General features: G+C 38.3%; 1 long non-coding RNA gene across 3 annotated transcripts in view; it reads left to right on the top strand.

Moving 5' to 3' along the window:
* The window catches only part of LOC134810876 (uncharacterized), a 159108-nt gene extending 140916 nt beyond the window's left edge, over positions 1 to 18192 (top strand). For 2 of the 3 annotated variants that reach the window (XR_010159584.1, XR_010159582.1), the window contains exon 5: positions 12801 to 14750. This is a non-coding gene — a long non-coding RNA (uncharacterized LOC134810876). Of the gene's footprint in view, positions 1 to 12800; positions 14751 to 17771 lie in introns of those variants that run through there. The other variant, XR_010159583.1, reaches the window with a different exon arrangement.
* Positions 18193 to 18973: the final 781 nt, after the last annotated feature.

Below are 18973 nucleotides of genomic sequence, written 5' to 3'. Positions count from 1 at the left end.
ACAACAATGTTCCTCAATATGTGGTCAGTCCTACTTCTGGCTTTTGTTTTTGATAAATCAATTTGCCAAATTGTTTTCCAGTGTGATATTTAAGCTGTAGGGAGTCCTTACAATTATTGCAACCTGATAGATAGGTCATGTAGGCATATATATATACATATATGTATTTTGCTGGGGTTTTGCCATGTTGCTTAGGCTGGTCTTGAACTCCTGGGCTCAAGTGACCCTCGTGCTTTGACATCCCAAAGTGCTGGGATTACAGGCCTGAGCCACCATGCCCGGCCTAGTTGATTAACTTTTTAGAAAACAAATCTGTTTATTTGTAATCACTTGTAAATGAGTCCCAGATGCCATATAAAGAACTTTGGCACATTATTTTAATTTCAACTTTAGAGCCCAATGGGAAGGGGTTGCACGTATCTACTAGATATTCATAGCATCCAGCATCATCAATGTTCTTGCTGAATTACCTCATTTGTTTTCTGATGGTCCCAATCCCCTTCTTAGAGAAAGTAATTAGGTTTACTAATGCTGGTCTTAGTCCATTTGGGCTGCTCTAACAAAATACCATAAACGGGGTGTCATAAACGACAAATTTATTTCTCACAAATCTGGAGGCTGGGAAATCGAAGATCAAGGCACCAGCAGATTTGGTATTTGGTGAGGGCTTGCTTTCTGTTTAATAGGTGGCACTTTCTCACTGTGTCCTTATATGGTGGAAGGGATAAATGTAACCTCCCCCACCGTTCCCTCCCCCAACAGCCTGTTTCCAGGCAGAGGGCGAGAGGGGCTTGAAACTTTGCCCGAGGCTATCCACCTCCCAGCTGCGAGAGAAAAGGGCTTTAGTTCTTCCCGTGCCTGTGAAGTCTGTACACCAGATTCGCGCCCTCCCCTGAGTTCTGGCCAGGAGGCTTCTCGCCTGTTCAAATTGCTAGGCTTGGCTCTCTCACTTGACTCAACTCCAGGTAAAGTTGGAAACTTTTCCCGCAAACAGATCTTCAACTTCTCCAGTAGTGGTGTGTGTTCGGTTTCCCTTTCCCACTTCCGCAGTTGGGGCAGTCACAATACTTGAGGTGTCTCCCGGGTCCTGCAGGAACAGTTCGCTTCCTTCAGAGGGTCTGTGAGTCCTCTCGGGATTGCTGGTTTGCTCTTGCAGTCGATCTGGAGCTGAAATTTACAACGCAAGCCTCTGCATGCTGCTCTGTCCAGAGCTGCAGTCTAGTCCTGCCTCCCGTCAGCCGTGGTCCTTGGGCCTGTTTTATAAGGGCACTAATCCCAGGAAAGCGACACCCTCATGACTTAATCACCTCCTCAAAGGCCCCACCACCTATAACTATCACCTTGGGAAGTTAGGATTTCAAAATATGAATTTCGGGGCGAGACAAAAAACCTTCAGACCATAGCAATGCTTGTGGTTTTATTTTTACTCTTTTGATCCTTAAATCTCTGGTGATGGTGGCCCTGTCCAGTTAACCATTCCCAAGATGCAGAGTCTAGAGTGTTGGAAGGCTGGGGAGTTCCTCTTCTGTGTTTGAACATGCGTTGTTGTCAACATGGCTGGGAGCTGCAGGAAGCCAGGCTTCCTCTATAAGGGGCCACCAGACTATTTAGCCGGATGCCAACAAAGCTAAGTGAATGACTCTACAGGACACTGGGGGAGGCTGTCCTGAAAAAGCACTGATACCTGTTTGCCATTCAAATGACAGCCTGCACGACAGTAAAGAATGCAGTCATTCAATAACATTTTGGGCTTTTTCAATCCTCTGTTACAGTGAAACAATTCTGATGTGTCATTGTTATTTAAATAGCAAAAATCTATGAGTGTTATTTGAAGAAAAAACCATAACAATGTTTTTGATATCAGTGGGATATTATTAGTTAGGTAACATTGTCTCTAAAAGTTCATCTGCCGACTACGCAGTTAGACTGTACAAGCCTTTAATAGTTGTCAAGAATTTCTGAAAATTCTTTTCAGAGGCATGTGAGATTGGGGAATAAATCCAGGAAAAAGAAAACAGGAACTACTGAAGTTGGGCCCTGCATAGGGGATCAGTGGAGAAAAATTACGCTCTCAGGTGGCCTAGTGGGAGGGTGGAACTTTGGAGATAGACTGATTTTATGGTGATTTCTTCTTAAGTAGTAAATTTTACGGTATGGGATTTGGTCCTGTTCTTCCATTTCTTCTATGAAATATTTAGAAAAATTACTACTGTTAACTCATATTTTCAGTGTGACTACAGTCAGTCTTTTCTGGACTTGTGAAGACTGCTGAGTTCAGAAATACAGTTAACATAAAGGAAAACAGGTGATGCAATGGGTTGAGCTGACTCTTGGGCATGTCAACAGAAGATAGAACCTCGGACAGAAATGAGAAGGACCATGGAGAGATGGGAAAATATTGACACATATTCCAGGACACATTCAGGTCCGAATTAGGAGACACAGTTTTTAGATTGAAATTAGGCTTACAGGAGGCATGGACCATATAGAAATCCAGAGAGGTGCTAGGGAGAGAGAGTTACTACAGCCTTTGGTCTCTTAGTGACTAGGAGGAGCTGAGCTCGTTTCTACATGGAATAATACCACAGTCAAGAAGACCTTAGCTTGTAAAACTGCATTCCCGATAAGTAACAAGCATAAGGAGCAAAAAGGCACCATCTAAATCTAGAATCAAAAGGAACCATGTAAACACACTGAGATAGCATCCTAGGTGTTTCTGCCATAGCCAATAGTTACGTAAACCAGAAACCCAAATCTACCAAAGGAATTACAGGATTCTGTTTGTTGGATGGTGTAAGATAAGGGGGTGTTTCTCATAACCAGGAGGCACCAGGATGGCTCAGAGAGAATGGAATTAAATGAACAAAAATGTAGACAATAGCTCAGAAGTTAGTTTTCTTCCTTAACATCACTATACTACAAATTTCTTGTTGCCTCTACTTTTGTAACAAAACATATCCATTCTTTAGGACAGTGATTTTTGGACTCTCTTTTTAAAGTAAGTAAACACTTTCTTTGAAGATATCTTTAAAGATAACTCATGTGAAATCCTACTTCGTAAAATTAGTAAAAGTGGATCTTTTCTGGTTGAAGTTGATTCTCATAGCCAAGGGCTCTGCCTCTTTGACCATCCTCCTTTCTCCCCATCCATCTGTCTGCTTCCTACATTCCTCCAAATCCAAGCCCCTTTTAAAACTTTTAAAATCTAAGAACACTGTATGAAGGTGCTTCTTTAATTAAAGTCTTCAGAATTGTTTTTGTATATTGGTTAGACCTCTAAGAATCTCTACTTCTAACCTGAAAGTATATATGCAGAAATGAATGTCGTGATGAAGCATCTGCCTAAGAAGTTTAATTATTGGCTGTGATTCTGACTTGTTGATTATTATACTTAAACATGAAGCGATTTCTGGCTCTGACTTAGCTTCTTTAATCGGAGGGTCACCCACACTGCCTTGCCCTGAGCATACTTCAAGGCTGCAAGTCATTTTCTTGTTTGTTTTGTGGATGTTCTGTTTTCCATATTAAAAATATTGTCTCACAGATCTGGAACCAAGCATAACTTTGATAAAATAAAATAAAATGTAAAATAAAATGACACGGTTACTCTGGTCTCCTGCCAGTGAGTTTGTGTTGTAAGTTTTTCCCAGTCATCAAATCTCACAAGTTATATTTTTAATGATAGTTCAATTTGTTGAAGCGTATTTCACTTAATTAGGTTGACGAATTATTTGTCCGTCATCTGTGATGTCTGTGTGGCAGCCAAGTATCCAAATCTGGCAACAAATTTTAACTTCTGTGATTCTCTAATACTCAACTGTCATTACCAGGATCTCAACATGCTCTATACTTAAAAAAAGATATCTGCATTTACTTAAAATACATTATTCAGCATATTGGGACATTATTGGAAGATAAAGGTATGTTAATAACATTAGATCACTTACACGTTGTCTCCTGAATCCCACCTGGCCCATTAAAGTAAAGAGATTTCTTGAACAATGAGATCACATGGACACAGGAAGGGGAATATCACACTCTGGGGACTGTGGTGGGGAGGGGGGAGGGGGGAGGGATAGCATTGGGAGATATACCTAATGCTAGATGACGAGTTAGTGGGTGCAGCGCACCAGCATGGCACATGTATACATATGTAACTAACCTGCACAATGTGCACATGTACCCTAAAACTTAAAAAGTATAATTAAAAAAATAAATAAATAAATAAAGAAAAAAAAAGATATTATGTGTATTACCTTTGAATTCTATCATTCAGTACTTTGCTGTATCAGGAGTTGCCAAACCAAGATTTAGAACAGAGAAATTCAGTCAGGGTTAAACGCGATTCAACATCTCACACGCCATCTATTTTCTAGTGTGATTATGCGTGTCTGCATAGTATACTTGAGTTTATTGCATTTAGATAATGCAATAAAGTAGTGTGCACTAGTTCTTAGAAATATGTATTCCATGGAGTCTATGGAATATCTGATTAAATATTATATTCTGGATCTTTTTCATTCTCTTCCTCTCTCCTGCAATCATGTGGTATGCAGAGTGCTCCAGTAAGGCTTTAAGACTGCAAATGCTGGTGAGTGTCACTTCCTGACTTCAAAGATATCTTAGTCAGATAGGAGGAAGATGTGTGAGCAAAGTTATGTAAAGGAGAGAAAAATGCTTAGGGAGATTTGTGCAGGGTTGTGGAATAATGTATTTTGGCCCCTAAAATTTATCTTTCTTTGTCACCCTCTCCCAATCCCTTCTTTTGCCCCTTGGGTTTGTAGTAGTTTTCTATTGCTGCTGTAACAAATTACCACAAAGTTAGTGGCTTCAAACAACTCAGATTTATTATGTTACAGCTTTTGAGGTCAGAAGTCCAATAAGTCTCGCTGGGTTAACATCAAGGTGTGAGCAAGGTTTCCTTCCTTGGGTGGGTTTTAGTGGAGAATCCATTTCCTTGCCTTCCCAGCTTCCAGAGGCTGCCCCATTCCTTGGCTGGCAGCTCCCTTCCATCTTCAAAGTTGGAAATGGCATCACTGTGACCTCCACTTCCTCTCTTTCTCTGTGACTCTCCTCCCTCCTTCATCCACTTATAAAGACCCTATGATTACACTGTGCCTACCTAGATAATTCACAATAATCTCCCCTTCGCAAAATCAGCTGATGAGCAATTTTAATCCCATCTGCAACCTTAATTTTCCTGGTCATATAACAGAACCTGCTCACAGGTTCTGCAGATTAGGTCATCGGCAGCTTTGGAGGCTGTGATATTGTGAAATATATATTTGGTCTTCTTTCCCCTTTCCTTGCATACAACCCCTAAAATCCTTGGACTCTCCAGAGTGCTGTCTTTTTATGTGTTGACTGACAGTGTCAGGGTGGGACTGGTCACTGGAAAGAGAAAAGCGTGATTCAAAGGTTGAGACCTTCAGCTTTGCCTCCTAAACTCTAGGGAGAGGAGAGAGGCTGAAGGTCAAGTTGATCACCAATGGCCAATGGTTTAATCAATCATGCCTACGAAATGAAGTCTCCATAAAAACCCGAGGGGACAGGGTTGGGAGAGCTTCAGGATAGCTGAACACATGGAGCTTCCTGGAAGGTGGCGTGCCCAGGGAGGGCATGGAAGCTTCGTGCTCCTTCTCGCATACCTTGCCTCATGTATCTGTTCATCTGTATCCTTTGCAATATCCTATGTAACAAACTGGTAAACGTAACTGTTTCTTTGAGTTCTGTGAGTCACTCCAGCAAATTAATCGAACCCAAAGAGCGGGACATGGGAACTCCAACTTGAAACTGGTCAGAAGTGTCAGAGTCCCAGAATAATGACTGGTATCTGGGATGGGGGAGTCTTGTGAGACTAAGCCCTTGATCATGATCTCACAGTATCTCCAAGTAGTGAGGGAATTGAGCTGCAGTCTACTGCAGAGTCAGTTGCTTGCTTGCTGGTAGGAAGAAACCCATCCCTCCACATTTGGTTACAGAAATCTTCTGTGTTGATGATTGTTGTTGTTTTAAGTGAGAGAATAGGAACGATGGTTTGAGATTTTTTTTTCCCCCAAAACAGGGGCCATTATTTTGTCTATCCCAAGGTTACTCCCCTGATTCAAACTTTATACTTTGTGACCATATCTTTTAAAGAAACCCATAGTAGTTCTTTTTTTTCTTTTTTTTTTTGAGACGGAGTCTTGTTCTGTTGCCTGCCCAGGCTGGAGTGCAGTGGCGTGATCTTGGCTCACTGCAATCTCAGCCTCCTGGGTTCAAGCAATTTTCCCATCTCAGCCTTCTGAGTAGCTGGGATTGCAGGTGCCCGCCATCATGCCTGGCTAGTTATTGTATTTTTAATAAAGATGGCATTTCACCACGTTGGCCAGGCTGGTCTTGAACTCCTGACCTTAGGTTATCCACCCACCTCGGCCTCCCAAAGTGCTGGGATTACAGGCGTGAACCACCGCACCCAGCCAAGAAAACCCGTAGTAATGCTTTAATAACATCTATTATCCAGGAGTATTCACATTTCCTGGGTTGTCCCGTAAAGATTTGTTTTTTCCTCTGGAAGTTTGTTGTTTTTTCACTGAAGAAACCAGGTCACTTCTGTAAATTTTTCATAGTCTGGGTTTTGCTGACTACATTTCTGTGGTATGAGTTATATGTTTCCCTGAGCCCTGGATTTCTTATAAATTGGTGTCTATAAACTGGTATCTAGAAGTTTGCTTAGATTCAGATTCTATAGTTTGGCAAGGTTTTAATAGGTAGTATTGAGTGTACTTCTACCAGATTTTAGCTTGATATTTTTTGGCAAGAAGACCTCTTCATGGGGGGTGGGTGGTTAAGTCCAGTCAAGTGGCAGAAACCACACCACACTGAACACAGGTCACTTAATATAAAGGATTGTTAATGGGCACAGAGTTGTTAACGGATGTGTGGAGAGGTAAACAGAGAACGTGAAGTTATCACACAGTAGCAACCTCAGAAGCAAACAAAGTTGGAAACAAGAAAAGGAATGGGTTAGACTTATGAATATTGAGGAGTGTAAGAGGAACCTTGAGGAGTGAGCGTGGACTCTGTGGAGAAAGCCTGGTGCTGGCGGGTGTGTCTGAGCTTAAAATAGCATCTCTTAGTGCCTCCTTTCTTTTTATTGTCAAATAATATTTCATTTCTTTATTTTCTCATCAGTTGATGGACATTTTGGGTTGTGCCCACTTTTTGGTTGTTATAAGTAATACTGCTATGAATATTTGAGTACAGGTTTTTATGTGGACATATATTTTCATTTCTTCTGAGTAATATACTGGTAGTGGATTTTCTGGACCATATGGTAATTCTGTGTTTATCGTTTTGAGGAGTTGCCAGACTTTTCCAAAACGCCTGCACCATTTTACATTCTCACCAGCGATGTGTGAGGGTACTAATTTCTCCACATCTTTGCCAACGCTTGTTATCCAACTTTCTGATTATAGCCATTCTAGAAGGGGTAAGGTGGTGTTTCATTTTGGTTCTGATTTGCACTTTCCTGATGGCTAGTGATGTTGAACGTCTTTCCATGTGCTTGTTGGCCATTTGTGTATCTTTGGAGAAATGCCTATTCCTATTCTTTTTCTTTTCCTTTCCTTTCTTTCTTTCTTTTTTTTTTTTTTAAGATAGGGTCTCATTATGTTGCCCAGGCTGATCCTGAACTCCTGGGCTCATGTGATCCACCCACCTTGGCCTCCTAAAGTGCTGGGATTACAGACGTGAGCTGCCATGCTCGGCCTCCATTCCTATTCTTTGCTCATTTTAAAATTAGGTTGTCTCTTTATTATTGAGTTATAAGGGGACAGGCCCGTTGGCTCATGCCTGTAATCCCAGCACTTTGGGAGGCCAAGGCAGGAGGATCACCTGAGTTCAGGAGTTGGAGACCAGCTTGGCCAACATGGTGAAACCCTGTCTCTACTAAAAAAATTAGCCAGGCATGGTGGCACACGCCTGTAATCTCAGCTACTGGGGAGGCTGAGGCATGAGAATTGCTTGAACCTGGGAACCTGGGATGTGGAGGTTGTAGTGAGCTCCGATTCTACCACTGCACTTGAGTCTGGGAGACAAGAGTGAGACTCCTTCTCAAAAAAAGAAAAAAGAAAAAAAAGTTATAAGGGTTCTTTATGTATTCTAACAAGTTCTTTATCAGATATACGCTATGCAAAATGAGTTGGGAAGTGTTCCGTTGTTACATTCTCTTCTATTTTGAAAGAGTTTGTGAAGAATTGATATTAATTTTTCTTTAAGTGTTTGGTAGAATATACTGGTGAAGCTAACTGGTCTTGGGCTTTTTATTGCAAGTTTTTTTTATTACTAATTCCATCTATTTATTTGTTATAGATTTATTCAAATTTTCCGTTTCTTTTGAGTTAGTTTGGGTAGTTTGTGTCTTTCTTGGCATGTGCCCACTTCATCTAAGTTACCTATTTTTTTTTTTTTTCTGAGATGGAGCCTCACTCTGTCGCCCAGGCTGGAGTGCAGTGGCACAGCCTTGGCTCACTGCAACCTCTGCCTCCCAGGTTCAAGCGATTCTTCTGTCTCAGCCTCCCAAGTAGCTGGGATTACAGGCATTCGCCACTACGCTTGGCTAATTTTTGTATTTTTAGTAGAGATGGAGTTTCACCATGTTGGCCAGTCTGGTCTCGAACTCCTGATCTCAAGTGATCCACCCGCCTCAGCCTCCCAAAGTGCTGGATTACAGGCGTGAGCCACCACACCCGGCCCTAAGCTACCTAATTTGTTGGCATAAAATTGTTCATAGTATCCTCTTATAATTACTTTTATTTCTGAAATGTTGGTAGTAATGTCCCCTCTTTTACTTACACTTTTAGTAACTTAAGTCTTTTCCTTTTTCCTTGTTTAGTTTGGCTAAAAGGGTTTGTCAATTTTGATCTTTTCAACCAACTAATATTTGATTTTGCTGCTTTTCTTTACTGTTTTTCTACTCTCTACTTAATTAATTTCCACTCTTGTTTTTGCTATTTTCTTTCTCCTGATTGCTTGTAGTTAGTTTGTTCTTCCTTTTTCCAGCATCTTAACATGGAAGCATAAGATTAGGTTGTTGATTTATAATCTTTTTTTAATGTAGGCATTCCCAGCTATAAATTTCCTATGAGATTTACTTTAGCTGTATCCCATAAATTTTGGTATGTGTGTCTTCATTTTTACTTATTTCAAGGTACTTTCTAGTTTCCCGTGTGATTTATTCTCTGGCTCATTGGCTATTTAGTAGCATGTTGTTTACTTTCCACATATTTATGATATTACAATTTTTTTCTGTTATTAATTTTTTATTTCATTCCATTCTGAGAGAGAAAATACATTAATTGATTTCAGTCTTTTAAAACTTGTGGAGGCTTATTTTATGGCCTAATATATGGCCTATTCTAAGGAATGCTCCATGTGCACTGAGAAGAATGTGTTCTGCTATTGTTGGGGAAGTTTCCTGCTATGTACAGTTTGTGTAGTCCTCTATCTTTTCCTTTATACATTTTCTTTATTTTAAATTGACAGCATTTTGTTTTTATGGGTATAGTATGATGTTATGAAGTACATATACATTGTGGAATGGTTAAATGTAGATAATTACCAGGTGCGTTACCTCACATTACCTTGCTATACAAGAGGTCTCTTGAAATGTGTTCCTTCTATTATGCAGCCATGAAAAGGAAAGAGATCATGTCCTTTGCAGGGACATCGATGAAGCCGGAAGCCATTATCCTCAGCAAACTAACACAGGAGCATAAAACCAAACAATGCATGTTCTCACTTATAAGTTGGAGCTGAACAATGAAATCACATGTATACAGGGAGGGGAACAACACACACTGGGGCCTGTCAGTGGGGGTAGGTGTGGGAGGGAGGGAGAGTATTAGGAAAAATATTTAATGCATGCTGGGCTTAATACCTAGGTGATGGGTTGATAGGTGCAACAAATCACGATGGCACACTTTTACCTATTAACAAACCTGCACATCCTGCACATGTACCCCAGAACTAAAAATTAAAATTAAAAAAGAGAAATGTATTCCTTCTAACCATAATTATGTATCCTTTGACTAACATCTCCCGTTTCCTCCCAAATCCTCTATTTTCTTTCTTATCTGCCTAGTTGTTCCATTCATTATTGGAAGTGGAACACTGGAGTGTTCAACTATTATTGTGGAACTCTATTCTTCCCTTTAATTCTGTCAGCCTTTCCTTTATGTGTTTTGGGGCGCTGTTGTTAGATGTATTTATAATTCTTATACCTTCCTGATGAGATTTACCATTTTATCCTTAAAAAATGTCCCCCTTTATCTTTAGTAACTTTTTTTGTTTTAAAGGGTACTTCGATATTAATATAGCCACTCCGCTCTCTAGTGGCTATTGTTTGCATCATGTGTCTTTGCCCATCCGTATGCTTTCAACCTATTTGTATCTTTGTACCTAAAGTTTGTAGGAATATTATCGTATAGAGAGCATACAGTTGGATTTTGTTTTTTAAATCCAGTCTTACAATCTCTGCCTTTTGAATAGATCATTTTACCCGTTCACAATTAATATTATTATTGATACTGCTGAATTTAGTCTACTATTTTTTTCTTTATGTCACATATCTTTCTTTTGTTCTATTCCTCCTTTACTGGATTCTTTTGCATTAATAAAGTATGTTCTTTTCTCACATTTTAATTCTTTTAATAACACTTTCACTTTTTAAAGTTAATTCCTTAGTAGTTGCTCTAGGGATTACCTTGTACACCTTAATTTATCAGAAACTAAATTAGATGTAATTTCAGTGACATATAGAGATGCTAATTCTATATAGCTTTATTCTCTCTTCTTGTTTCCTGTGCTAATATTATTATATATATTACATCTTTTAATTTTATAAACCAATAATATATTGTCATAGTTATTACTTTATATAATTTTATGTCTATTGAAGAATCCAATAAAAGGAAGGAGAGGAGGTATTTATTTATAGTTTGTCATACTTCTTCTAATTCTTCTAATTTACAGTTTCTGGTTCACTGAATTTGTTCCCATGTGTTCCAGTTACTATCAGCTGTTATTTTGCTACTCCAATACAACTCTGCTCCCACCCATTTCCTTGGTGCCATGGATGTCAAATATATTACATTTGTATACGCTATAGACACAACAAAGTAATCATGTACCCATTCTTTTCTATAATTGGTTTTAAAATCAGTTAAGAGAAGAAAGAAAAAGTAAGCATTTAGATTGCCTTTTATAGTTATTTAATTACTTTTCCTGGTTGTGTGTGTGTGTGTGTGTGTGTGTGTGTTGTTTCAAATTACTATCTGGGGGGGGTCACATGATTTCTGCCTAAAAATCTTGCTTTACTATTCTCTGTAAGATGAGTCTTCTAGCAACAAATTCTCTCAGATTTTATTTGCCTGGAGATATCTTTATTTTGACTGCAGTTTGAAAAGATGTTTTTGCTGAACATAAGATTCTTGGTTGGTATAATTTTCCCCTTCGACTTTGAATAGGACATCTCACTGCTTTCTGGCCTACGTTGTTTCTGAGAATTTAGCTGTCTATCTTATTGGAGGCTGCTTGTGTATCAGTTTTCTCTTGCGCCTTTCAAAATTTTCTGCTTAATTTTATCTTTTAGCATATTGACTATGATATGTCTGGGTGTGGACTTCTTCGTGTTTGTCCTACTTGGAGTTTGTTGAGCTAGTTGAATGTGTAGATTACAGATTTTCAGCAAAATTGGAACTTTTTCAGCCATTATTACTTTGAATATTTTTTCTGTTTCTTTTTCTTTCTCCTCTCTTTTTGATATTTCTATTATACTTATGTTGGTGTAACTAAAGATGTCTAATATTTCTCTGAGGGTCCATTCATTTTTACTTATTCTTTTTTCTTTCTGTAATTCAGATCATGTGATTTACAGAAAACCAAAATAAAAGGTATCTGTAGCTCTGCTCTCCCCCCCATGTTTATTTGGATTCCCTTTTTCTTTGATCCACATGTCCCTGTCCTGCTCAGTTTATTAATTTCTCCTCAGTGAAATTCAATTTATTCTCAGTGAGAGTGCTATAGACTGAAATATATCCCCTTCCTCAAAATTCATATGCTGAAGCCCTAACCCCCATGTGACCGTATTGGAGACAGAGCTTTTAAGGATGTGATTAAGATTAAACAAGATCATAAGAATGGAGCCCTGTATTTAGGGTTCTTTAGAGAAATAGACCCAAACTTATTTTATATATAAAAAATAAGTTATTTTGCAGAATCCCATCTGGGAATATTCCCAACTCCTTAGGCTCATATGATTATGGAGGCCAAAAAGTCCTGTGATCTACTGTTTGCAAGCTGGAGACATAGTAAAGCTGGTGGTGTAGTTTGAAGGTCTGAGAGTTAGAGAGTTGGTGGTGTAGCTTCCAATCTGGGACTAAAGTCTGAGAACCAAGTGCATGAAGGGCAGAAGACTGATGCCTCGGCTCAAGCAATCAGGCAGAAAGTGAATTCAACCTTCTTTGCCTTTTTGTTCTATTCAAGCCCTCAACAGATTGGATGATGCCCACCCACACTGGTGAGGGCAAATCTTCTTTACTCAGTCTAATGATTTAAATGTAATCTCTTCTGGAAACATCCTCACAGACATACCCAGAAGTAATGTTTTACCGGTTGTCTGGACATTCTGATGCCCCATTCAAGTTGACACATAAAGTTAACCATCCATAAGCCCTGAACTGGTAAAAGTGATATCCTTATAAAAGAGAAAGTGACATCAGAGTGTCCTTTTTTTCTCTCTTTGCCATGTCTGCACATAGTGAGAAGACAGCCATCTGCATGTCAAGAAGAGGACCCTCACCAGAAACTGAGTTGGCTGAAACTTTGATCTTGAACTTCCCAGCCTCAAGACCTGTGAGAAATCAATTTCTGTCATTTAAACCGCCCAGCATATGGTATTTTACAATGGCAGTGTGAGCAGATGGAGGAGTTTGCTCTAGAAGTGAGCTCAGGATTGCAAGGTTTGAGAATTCCTAGAACCAACATTATTTCTGCATGTGATGACCTTCCCTCATGTCCTTGCTTTTACCTGTGCATCAGTTTGCTGATCCCATCTAGGAATGTTCTTAACCTCTTAGGCAGTTACTAAGAGTGATTTTAGATGCTCTTGTTCTCAGGGCACTCAGATTCCCCATTTTCCTCTTTCCATTTGCTCCCACATGAATACCAAGTGAATCCTGTCAATACTGGTGGTTCATTCCTTCTTCTCATATTTTTGGATTCTTATCCACTAGTTTTATTGCAGATCAGTATATCCTTTTGATAGTGTAGTTTTAGCCTAGGGATCACTATATCAATAAATATGTGACTTACATGGACTTCATAGGCCACACCTACAAATCATTCTGTACTTTTAATCTTGATGTGAACTGAAGAATACCACTTATGAAGCAGAAGGGTGATAATAGACTATCCGGGAGCTTTATCGTACTGGACAGGTCTCTGAATCAGCTTAAGCCTGATGAGCTAGTTGATCTAAATTTCACTGTATTTAAGCTTTATCTCTGAGCCAGATCTAACCATCTTCAGAACAGAGAAATGAGAGTTTTGGATTTCATTCCACTTCTGTTTTAAAAAATATTCTCCAACCTCGAAAAATATATGTCTGCATCCAGTGAAATTCTTAACCTCTTGGAATCACTTTGTTCTTAAATAACAAGGCCTTGATCCTCTAGTAGAACTAAAATTTAAAAAGTTATTAACTGTAAAGGTATCCAATTATTTTCAAAGTAAGTCTGAAGTTAAGAGCTAATCATATATATGAGAAAAGAAATCATGGTTGAATCATGGTCAATTTTTCCTTATCAGAGAAGAGACATGGAATTTACACTGAGTTCTCTAAGTCAGCTATTTTATATGCATATGAGTTTTAAATAGTAAATATTTCTTTCCTGAAACATTGATGTGTAAATCTGGGACATATCCTACTTTAGGAAGTTGTTCTGTAATAAAATATAAGGCTTGGAGCTATTAAAAAAAACCCAATGCCCTACCATTGCTAAAAGTTTCAATTGTTCAGGGACAGAATAAGTGATGGGATTTAGAAAATCATAATGATGGCTTTGACATTTCTAGCTTATTTTGTCCAATTATTAATTACAAGTGTCTTTTGATTTTTCTGCATATTTCTCCATCAATGAGTAAAAGCTTTTGATCTGTGTTCTATGTGGAACCCCATGGGGAGAGAGAGATAAATAATAGGAAAGAGTGAAATAAAAGGAAATGGAAATTAGAAAAATATTTGCTTTTATAGATTTTAAATACTGAATTCACATTCCAATAAATTTATCTTTTTTGAAGGTTTTAAAAATGCGAACTCAATAATCTACAAATTTCCCTTAGTGATATAAAATAGTTTCTAACTTGGTCCCCAAATTGCTTATTGATATGTATCCCAAGGTACTTCTGTCCTCTGTGGTAGAGAATAAAGGGAAGCCAGGAAGTGTGGGTCAGGATCTCTGGGAAACTGCTGGCTTCTAGCAAGGCTGGCACGGGTGTGTTCCCATGGAAGGAAAGAACCAAAGGTGCTGGTGAGTAGCTCACCACAGGGGTCAGCCCTGCAGCCCTCTCTGTGAGATTGTCCTCAGCCTGTGCCTTGGGAAGTAGAATTTCCTATATGTTCTCCACTTAGCATGTTATCAACAATATACCCCATCAGGCACTCAATAAATAAATGAATGGAAATCCTCCAAATCAGGATAAACCTCAAATACTGTCTCTTCTGTGAAGACTACTTGGATCCCCCAATCAAGAACAATCCTTTACACTTCCCTTCTCTGGCTGCCTGACATGAGACATATTTCCTGGTGTTGACTAAATCCAGGGCTCACCCTAAGATTTTTACCAGAGAGTAAGAATGTGGGAATAATTGTATATCCCATGGGTGGCCACATGTATATATTTATCCCATCCCACATGCTCTTCTTGCAGTCTGACAGACACTCCCCCACCAGGAGCTGGGAGTGACGGGAGTGATGTTCTCTACTCTTTAGTCGGGGTATAGTCTTGTGCATGTCCTGACTGCCCTAACAGGGTATGGTGGAAGGAATCCCATGTGGCTTCTGAGGCTAAGAGGCTAGATCACAAAAAGGAGAGGTTTTTTTTGTTTTGTTTTGTTTTTTCTCTCTATCTCTGTCTCCCATGAAGCTTACCCTTGGAACTCAGCTGCTATGTTGTAAGGAAGTCCATGCCTCTGCTAGATCTGCAGCCAATAGCCAGCCTCACCACCAGATGTGTAAATGAGCCTCAGATGATGCCAGCCTCACCCTTCGAGTCTTCCAATTGAGGCCCCATTGTGCAGAAGACATAAGGCATTCCTACATGCCCTGTCTGAACTCCTGGCCCACAAACACTATCAGAGATAATAAATGATCATTGTTTTAAGTTACTAAGTTTTAAGTTACTTAATTATGCAGCAATAAATAGATAATCAATACAAAGGCGCATACTGTTCCATGTATAAATGTCTACCGTATCTTTCATGCCTTCTTCCAACCCTAACTTGTAACACTTTTGTAGCAATTAGCGCCCAATTTGCACATGAAATACAAATCATATTTCTGTAAATGGTCATGAGGGTTAAATAAAGATCATACATGAAAGAGCCAGGCAGGGTGTTCAGTAATATGAAGTACTCAGTAAATGTTAACTACACACGAATTTGCTGAAACATGTTTCTTATGTTTAAATAATGAATTCGCTTTTCCTTGTATATCTTGCCTGTATGACACAAAAGGACACAGTCTGATCACATCAGTTCAGCAAAGGCAAGCCTCATCGGTTGGTAAAAAAAATTGGTTTAATGAATTGCAATCACACAAACAAAACTACAACTTACTTGATTAAGTTTTCCACCTCTCATCTGGTTTCTCTACCTTATATTTGTATTCTGATTCCGTCCTTTTATTGGTTTTCCTTTCCTTTTAAATCCTTGGATGAATTTTTAAATATCTATTGCATTTTTTTATGTGGCCAAAGTCTCTTGAATAAGGTCTTATTGAAATTTCTTCAATGGCTGGATAAAATTGCATCCCAACTCAATTTTTGCATCCTGGCACAGGAAGTGGTCTCAAGTATTGCAGAACTGGATGGAGACTCGTAGGCCCTCTGGGCAGGCTAATACTTTGCTTTCCCATCACATGGATATTCATAAAATATTTGTTAGATGTTATGTAGGAGTGAGGCTAGAGAAGGCTAGCAGGACCAGGGCTTACCCACATTCTGGCTCTGTAAGACAGTGATCTGGCTGTGATGGCCACAGTTGATTGGCTGTCTTCTCAGCCCTCCGCAAAGGCACTCATCGGGAGCAGGTTAACCTTCTCAAGTAGAGGATGTTCCTGTGTTCTGTCAAGGATATACAGGACACAGTCTGTGCCGATGCTTTTTTCGTGCATGAAACATATCATCTTAAGAAGATTTGCAAGTCCGTTTGTGTGTAGTACAGCAGCAAGGATCGTAGACCTGGTGTCAGCAAGCCTGGACACACAGTTTCTCTGAGCCTCTCTCAATTACCTTTCAAATGAAGGTCTTGGATAAAATCACTTTTAAAGCTCTTGCCTGCTATATTATTTCATCTCTTTCTTATATGAGCTGCATGATAAATGAGTATAGAAAAAAGAATACACATGCTTTACAAGAGAAATTCAAAAGAATTAACCTATATATCCTTTTAGGTTAATTAAAATAGAATTCTGACTTACGAGGTTTCCATCTAATTCAGAGCTAATACTTTAAAGTTTTTACAAAATCTTCGTAAAGCAAAACCAGTGAGTAATATATTACCAACTATAGGATTCATGAAAAAATGGGAGTCAAATGAAGCACTGCCACATTGATCAAATCATTGTACAATTTTTAGAAATAACAGCATGTGAACCTTGATGTCACTGCTGCAAATGCATTTCTATATTTTGTGTATAGTTTTGAAAAATTTGTAGCCTGATGCTACAAATATGTAATATAATTTCCTTCAGAAAAGAATATTTATAATTATCAGTACCCAATGATTGCATGCAAGAGAAGTTTACTTGTTGGCTGAATTACATTTCTTGAGAAGTAAGAAAATAAAAGATCCTGGAACGATCACTACAGTAACGAAACAACTGAGTTGCCCACAGTTAAACTGCTGGGACTACCAGTTGGAAATCAGACAATGAAGAAGGAGAAGACATGAGTTCTAATAAGGTGAAAATTGTTCTTCAGGGAAAATGGAATATTAAACATAGTTTGGTTTTGCAAACACTCTAGGTTATGTAAAATGTAAAGATGAAGCTAGAATTTCAAGTCTGGAAAGAACTATAGATACCTAGATACACTGAGCTTTGACTACAGTGGCCTATTTATACATAGCTACTGGTTACTTCCACTGAATTGTATTTACGATTTAAAATTTATGAGATTTTAATGAATTAAATAAAAGGCTGTGGCTGTAGAAAAGCTATTTCTCTTGTCCTGAAAATGCTCTGATTGCTTTAATTTTCTCACAACTCCCTTTTTTTCTTTTCACTCTTCTCTCTCTCTGCCCCATTCTTTCTCTCAAGGTTGGGGTGTTCTTTCTTGTGTAAGCTGCTGCATAGAGGTGAGATATAGGATATATAGAGAGTGCTGATTAATTTATAAAATCTTGAAGTTCCTTTCCATTGTTAATTTATTTTAAAAGTTATTTCATCATATTAATGAAAATTAAATAATATTCTGCAAAATAACTGGCTTGTATTTGTCAAAAATTCAAGTTCAAGAAAGGCAACGAAAAACTGAGGAGCCATTTGAAATTGCAGAAGACACAAGAGTTGACAACGAAATGTAGTCCACCTGATTTGAGATTTCATCCTGTACTGGTAAAATTTTCTTTTTCCTATAAAGAGAATTATTGAGAAATATGACAAAATGTGAATAAGGTCTGTATATTAGGTTATAGTAATGTATTGATTTCATGATAGATATGGTGATATTCTAATTATATAAAGTCCTTGAATACCCACTAGAATAATTAGGATATCGTATTTGCAATTCCTTCTCAACTGGCTCAGAATAAAATTATATTTATGAGAGAGAGAGAGAAAGAGAGACAGAAGAGAGAGGGAGAGACAGAGAGAGAATTAGAAAACCAGTGTGGTAAATTGTTTATAGTTGGGGGAACCAAGTGAAAAATATACAGGCATTGTTGTACTATTCTTGTAAGTTTTCTGTAAGTTTGAAATTACTTTAAAATATAAGTTTAAAAAACAATAAAAAGGGTTTTTCAGACTATTCTCTATAGCTTTTAATTTTGGGGAGGAAAACAAAGTCAGGATTAAATAGTAAAAACTAAAAATGAATGACTCACCTTCTGTAAATATTCTTTATAATTTCAAAAAATTGATTTTTAGTTTTAATTATCCCTTTTTTCTTTTTTTTGAGACAGGGTTTCACTGTGTCACCCAGGCTGGACTGCAGTGACATAATCATAACTCACTGTAACCTTGAGTGTGCACCTGAGTAGCTAGGACTACAGGCACACACCTAGCTGATTTTTAAATTTTATTTATTTATTTTTTTAGAGACAAGGTCTTGCAATATTGCCCAGGCTGGTATTGAACTCCTGGCCTCAAGCAATCCTCCCACCTGGGTCTCCCAAAATATTGGAATATCAGGCATGAGCCACTGTGCCTGGCTAATTATCCCATTTTGAATCACAAATTTCCTAGGGAATTTATGACTTTCAGCTCTGTACTCTTATCTAAATTGTTTAAGATTTATTAGCCTTTTTCAAAAATAGCAGTTTTTCATGAGAATAAAAAGATTCCCAATTTTATTTTATTTTAAACTTATTATCACTGAAATTAAGCATCCTAATAAAGAGAATTCTAAAACTTTAAGCAAAATGTTGGACTTCTAGCTTATGACCATAATCTTGATAGCAATAGTGCTAAGCAAATAAGACATGGTCCATGAA

Source organism: Pan troglodytes, chromosome 7, assembly GCF_028858775.2.
Source record: "Pan troglodytes isolate AG18354 chromosome 7, NHGRI_mPanTro3-v2.0_pri, whole genome shotgun sequence".
Classification (NCBI taxonomy): Eukaryota; Metazoa; Chordata; class Mammalia; order Primates; family Hominidae; genus Pan; species Pan troglodytes.
The sequence above is the reverse complement of the archived record's forward strand: the minus strand, read 5'-3'. Positions and strand labels throughout refer to the sequence as shown.